Here is a 6,942-nt window from a genome sequence, read left to right as displayed (position 1 = left end):
GTCTTCTCCTATGTGTGTGGGGACACACACACACACACACACACACACACACACACACGCCTCCAAGAGTTTGTAGGAAAAAAATGGGTTGTCCCATTTTTTCATGAACATTTTGAAGCCACCTCATATACTTGCATGTGTGTGTGCAAAACTGACAATTATCTGATAATTATAATGGCTCTATCTGGGAAAAAGATGAGAATTTCTACTCCCGTAAAGAGTTACAGTCTCAGAAACTCATTGGGGCCCTGTCTTAGGGGGTTGCTATGAGTCAACATCAACTAGATCCTATTATTCTACTGGTGTTTTCATTTAGTGTTATGATTATAACAGACATACTCATTTTCATTTGATTACATTACAACTATTATGTTAAGGAGTTTAATATAAAATATTTTCTGTATTCTATTTACAAACACTAAACTTTTTGCATTTGTTAGTTTGTGTACACACATTAAATGAAGGGACTGTAAGAAACACTTTCCAAAAAAAGTAAAATCTCAACTTTTATGCAATTATAAAATGAAAGCATATTCAGGAATTTATCCAATTTGTTAGTAAATGACAGAACTAGTAGGATATTAAACCAGTTCAATGGAAAATTTGACTGAGGAATTTAAATAATTTATTTTCCTTTCAACAGGCAGAAATCATTCACATTGCTATTTGTTTTCCATAACTAAACAATTTACTGTTTCCTGAGAAGTAAGTGGTTTAAACCTACCAGCTGCTGGGGTGGGGGGCGGGAAGGGCGCAGTCTGTGTCTGTAAAAATTTACAGACTTGAGAACCCTACCGGGCAGTCTGCTCTACTCTGTGAGGCCACTGTAAAACAGATTTGATATGATTGCCATGAATTTTCTTTTGTGAATAACCACCCTTACAGAATTGTACAATTACCAGGAGAAAATTTACATTAAGATTACTTATTAATCCTTTCCAAATCTTGAATACATTTTCCGGATGATAATGTTATTGCTTCATGAATGCAAATATTTTTCAGCATTAATCATGAGCATGTATTAGATAGTGGTATATATAGATGAGTTGTGCTTTAGAAGCTCAGTATTCAGATGGAGCTAGGGATTATATTTAATTAAGTACAGTTCCTCTGCTATGCTAATATAATTTTCTTTAGTTTTGAAAAAATATCTAGTTTGTTAATTTTAACACTTGTATTGACATACAGTTCACATGTCAAACATTACAATAGTTCAATCACATTCATAAGGATTATGTAACGGTCACCAAAATCAATTCCTGGACAATTCTTCTTTCTTGTACTCTTTGTTGCTAGCTCCCTGTTTCCTGCCAGCCACCCCTGTTATATCCTTTGAATCTATTAGTTCAGTTGTTGTGTCTATAGTCTTCTCTAATCTGGATTTCATATACAGAAAATCATACAAAATCAAGACACAGTACAAATGGCCTAACAACAATGGCATACTGAAACGCAATAGGAAACAAAAGAGAACATATTAAAAACTGGACCAAATACATTGAGTAAAGCAGGAGACCACTGACAAAACGTCACATTTTGACCTAGCTACAATGGCAGTAATCCAACTTGCAATGTGCTCTGTCTGGTAACAAGGTCATTCCCATCTCTGGTCCATTTAGGCAGAGGGCATTCACCAGAGGCTTAATCTTTTGGGGGGCCCTGCAAATGGGTTTTGAGTTTTTACTGTTACCCTGTCTTTTCCCACCTGGGGATTCAAATTTAAGTACTAATATCATTCCCTCCTTTAGATCTATAGTTTATTTGCGTTCTTGGATCACTCATGCTGGTGGGCTTTTCCAGGGTCAGCTTAGCTGATGCCTCACTTGGATGGCCGTTTGTTCTAAGACAAGTCTTTAAGAGCCTATCTGCTCTTATTTCTGACTACTGGGCACCATCTTTTTCACCACACTTTGTTAGAGCTCCCATATCTCCAGTGATTGCTTCATGGTGGTAAGTATTGAGTAGGGCCATGTCATAAGAACAAATAGTTCTTAGATTGGGGCTATGATTAAATGAAAGCTTAAACTCCATTCATATATCCATGGTCTCTATATATCCCGGGTTCACTATAAAGACATTATTATTTTGTTGGGATACATTATAAATTAACCCCATGGATAGTTGTATTGATATTACTATTAATTTATTTGCTAATAGAATTTTTTCAGAATAATTTCTTATAAAGTAACATGTATGGTTCTACAGACAAAATACGCTCAATAGAGTGATTGTTAAGGGTTAGAAGGCTGGCTTTGTACTTGAGGGAAGAGAATATGAAAAGACAGTACTACCCGAAGTGAAGCATACTTGTGGGACCTCCAAATACTAACCAAAAACCTGGACTCTGTAGAAGAGCATGGCTGGAATTAAAGACCTCTGATGTAGGAGAGATCACCTGTTAACATATTCACCACAGTCTACATTTAGGAGCATCCCCTATGCCAGTGGTTCTCAACCTTCCTAATGCTGCGACCCTTTCATACAGTTTCTCATGTGGTGGTGACCCCCAGCCATAAAATGATTTTCATTGCTACTTCATAACTGTAATTTTGCTACTGTTATGAATCATGATGTACATCATAATTTGTTTTCCAATGGTTTTAGTCAACCCCTGTGAAAGGGTTGTTTGACCCCAAAGGAGTAGCGACCCACAGGTTGAGAGCCGCTGCTCTATGCTAAAGTGCAGGAACTCTGATGGCGTAGAGGATTGGGAATTAGACTGGTAATTGGTCAGTAGCTGGAATTCATCAGGCACTCCTCAGAAGAAAGATGAGACTTTCTATTCTTGTAAAGATTGAGTCCTAGAAATCCATAGAAATCCCTATGGCCAGTCTAGCCTACCCTATAGAGGCACTATGAGTCAGAATCGACTCCAGGCAGTATTTTTTTGTTTGAATGTCCTATACTAAAGTAGGTGGAGGACTGTTATGAATTAAATTGTCCCCCCAATTTTATTTTGGAATTCTAACCCTTACCCACAATCAATGTACATGAAAACAATAGTCCGTACATCAAAGGTGATATTGCAGTGGGCAAATCTGCTGCAAAAGACTTCTTTAAAGATGTCACTTTGGGTCAGGTGTGCTTGACCCAAGCCATGATATTTTCAATGGCTTCTTATGTGTGGGAGAGTTGAGAGTGAGGAAGGGGGACCAAGAAGAACCAATGCCTTTCAACTCTAGTATCAACGAAGAATACTGACTAGACCGTGGGCTGCCAGAACAATGAAAAGTTGGTCTTAGAGAAAGTACAGCCAGAAGACTCCTTAGAAGCAGGACTCTAGTTGTTGTTATTAGGTGTCCCTCTGTACAACAGAATGAAACACTATCCAATCTTGTGGCAGCCTCAAAATTGTTCTTAATTGTATGTTTGAGCCCATCGAAGCAGTCACTGTGTTAATCCATCTTGTTGCAGGTCCTCTTTTGGACTTCCCTGCTACTTTACCAAGCACGATGTCCTTCTCCAGGGACTGGTCTCTCCTGAGGACAAGTGCACAGTGGGTGACATGGAGCCTTGCCACACTCATTTGTAATGAGAATTCTGGCTGTACAGAATTCTTTCAAGAAAGATTTGTGTGTTCTTTTGGCAGTCCATGGTATTATCATTATTTGCCAGCACCATAATTCAAGTGCATCGGTTCTTCTTCAGTCTCCTTGATTCAATGTCCAACTTTCACATACACACGCGACCATTGAAAATACGATGGGCTGAGTCAGATGCACCTCGTTCCTGAAAGTAGCCTTCTTGCTTTTCCACACTTTAATGAGGTCCACGCAGCAGATTTACTTAATGCAATGCAATTGTTCTCTTGACATTTGTGCTGCTTCCATGAGCATTGATGGTTGATCCAAGCAGGATGAAATCCTTGACAACTTCAATCATTTTCCCCCTTACCATGATGTTGCCTACTGGTCTAGCTGTGAGGATTTTGGTTTTCTTTACATTGAGTTGTAAATCATCCTGAAAACTGAAATCCTTGATCTTCATCAGAAAGCGCTTCAAGTCCTCCTCATTTTCAGCAAGGATGATTGTGTCATCTGCATACTTCATGTTCTTAATAAATCTTCTTCCAATCCTGATACCACATTCTTCTTCTTATAAGCCAGCTTCTCTGATTATTGACTGAGTTTGGTGAAAGGATGCAACCCCGGCATACACCTTTGCTGATTTTAAACCATGCAGTACATCCTCATTCTGACCAAGAATCCATGTACAGGGCTTGCATTAGCACAATGTTGTGTTCTTGGATTCTCACTCTTTCTTTCTTTTTAACCCCAGGGGAGAGTGCAAATGCAGCCCCCCACCACCACAAATTATGCAGTCGAGTTTCCCCCAGTTGGGGAAATTGCAGGGGTCAGCACATCCGGAGTGCAATGGATAAGACTCACCCTGGGAAAACCTCCTTCGTGATCCTGGTATCTCCCCTGCCAGGTAAGCATGGATTCTCCTTCTTTTCAAGGCTATCTATAGAAGCAGGGACTGTGAGATTCATTGTACATATTTTGGCCACCTTATCAGGAGAGACCATCCTATAGAAGGACACTGTGCTTGGTAAAATTGAGAACAATTTGGGGTCTCCTTTTTGTCCTAAAAAAATTGTAATCAGCAATAAAGCAATGAGTTCTTGACTTTTGTATTTAAGATCACATGTGAAGCAATGTAAATTGTTGGCAGGAATATCAGTTAAAATTCTGTTTCATAATATCAAATGGGAGAGTACAGGGGCATACAATGAACCCTTCTTCCAAAACATCCCAATTCTTTGAGTGAGACAAAATATGTTGTGGCTTTGGCTTTGAAGGTCTTCCTTTCATTTCCTTTCTGCCCCTTGATTTACTCCTAATGTTTTCGCTTTCTTTTTTCTTCCAGTTCTTCCTTTATTTGCCCCCTTTTCTCTTGTTGTGACCCTATTGCTTCTAGTTTAGTGGCCTAGGCAATTGCTGTATGTCTAAATCATTTTGCTCCCACCAGTAGAATTGGAATGATCATGAGAGGTACTTGAATTTCCAAGATTGTTCTGAATAACCATTATAATTCTCTGATTCCTGTTTTTCAGTAAGTTGGTAGCACACTGTGGCATCATCCTAAACTAGGTAGGATGGAACAGTACCATTGGCTTCCTTGTAATGATGACACTTCAGGCAGATATTTTTGTGTGTGCTCTGTACTGGAAACTTCTGTCTCCACTGACCAGACATTGACAGGCACCTCCTAGAATGGGTCATTTCTACAGATGGCAAATCTGTCCATTTGTCTTGACTAGTTCTAAGTTTCTTGTCAGGAGTGAGATTTTTCTAATCATAGAATTTTTTTAATTAATTAATATTTTGTAAGTAGTAGTTGGAGGAAAGGGTGTGAGAAAAGAATTGTTATTTAACTTCCAACATTCTAATTTTAACCCAGTTCCCTTAAAACGCTCAACTCCTTTCTTGAGTATGATTTTATCATGTATCTGGATAAATTTTACCTGAGGGAGACAAATGACTTTCAATTGTGAAATGACCAGTAACTAATTAACTTTAATGTTCTGTGCAAGGTAAGCTATTGTCAAAAAGAATTTCAAATTGAGTAAGTCTGAAGTGTTTTGTAGAAAGAGAGATCTGAAGGTAGCTTAAGAGGGCAATTTTTGAGGAATTAATGTCTATTGCCCTATAAAGTTTCTATGTATTGGCGGTAAGTTTGGTTTTGATCCCCCCCACCCCGCGCCCCCACCTCTGGTGGTCCTGCTGCGTAAGCTGGACTACTAACCACAAGATTGGCTCTTCAAACCCACAAGTGGACTATAAATTATTGAGATTTAATGATAAAATGTGAGAAAGCTTGATTGAATGCCTCCTATGAGCTGTGTTGTGGGAGAAAGACGGGGCTCCCGTGAAGATTTACAGCCTTGGTAATCCTACATAGGCTCACAAAGGGTTAGACTCTATTTAACAGCAGGTGTGCCCTATAGTTTGGTTTTGGTTCCTAATCGCAAGAATTCCTGGAGGCCCTATAGGTTAGGCATGGGGTCATTAACGGTAAATTTGGCGGTTCAATTCCACCAACTGCAACACAGGAGAAAGACACAGTTGTCTGCTCCCTTGAAGATTTAGTCTTGGAACCCGTATACAGGATCCCTCGACATGGAATCGAGTTGATAGAAATGGGTTTTGCTTTGTTTTGGGGGCTCCTAGTTGCAGGAGCTCAGAGAGAAATGTGGTTAAAGTGCTGAACTTCAAACCAAAAGGTTCGTGGTTGAACCCACAAGCCTCACTGGAAGAAAGATGCGGCAGTTTGCTCCATAGATTAGTGTCTGAAACCTGCTAAGGAGCTCTACCCTGTCCCAGAGGGCGAATTGGAATCTCTCAATGGCACTGGGTTTGGCTATTTGGGCCCCTAGATGCCAAGAAATGTTGGTAGTCACCAAGAACTCAGTAACATAAGAAACAAGGAACTGATTCTCCTAAAGAGGCCACGAGAGGCACTGGCTCTGCCAAACCTGGCCTTGTGAAGTTACAGCCCCCCAGAAGAGTGAGGGAGCACCTTTCTGCTATTTTAAGACACACGCTTGTGGAAGTTTGTTACAATCACCCTATGAAATGCGATGTTACTATCACCCAATCACCACTCTCGGAAAGTTGATGCACCATTTAAACACCACACAGCATAATGAAGCAGAGTTGATAGTTTTTGATGGTATGTATCTGAAACTGTGAACCAAAAAATGAAATTCATCATGTACAGTCTGAGTAATAATTAAATTCATACCTGGCAAGATTTTAGCCACAGACCGAGGTGAAGTATCAGGAACTAGACGTCCTTACTCAATGGAAATAACCAAATCTATCAGAAAAGTTATGTAGAATAAAACAGAGAGTTTTCTGAAGCCTTGAGTGAGTCAGGCACAAAGCCCAGTGATGTATGAGGATCCGGGACAAAGGAGGAGAGCCCAACAATTTACAC

General features: G+C 39.7%; 1 non-coding gene across 1 annotated transcript; it reads right to left on the bottom strand.

The window, feature by feature from the left end:
• Positions 1–4,277: 4,277 nt before the first annotated feature.
• Positions 4,278–4,439, bottom strand: LOC115871411. The gene has a single exon (XR_004047286.1). It is a non-coding gene; the product is annotated as a U1 spliceosomal RNA (small nuclear RNA).
• Between the last annotated feature and the right edge of the window lie 2,503 nt (positions 4,440–6,942).

The sequence above is a fragment of the Echinops telfairi genome, unplaced genomic scaffold, assembly GCF_000313985.2.
Source record: "Echinops telfairi isolate 266 unplaced genomic scaffold, ASM31398v2 ScPeMD7_5592;HRSCAF=6446, whole genome shotgun sequence".
NCBI classification, from domain to species: domain Eukaryota; kingdom Metazoa; phylum Chordata; class Mammalia; order Afrosoricida; family Tenrecidae; genus Echinops; species Echinops telfairi.
This window is presented reverse-complemented; position numbering and strand designations above follow the sequence as displayed.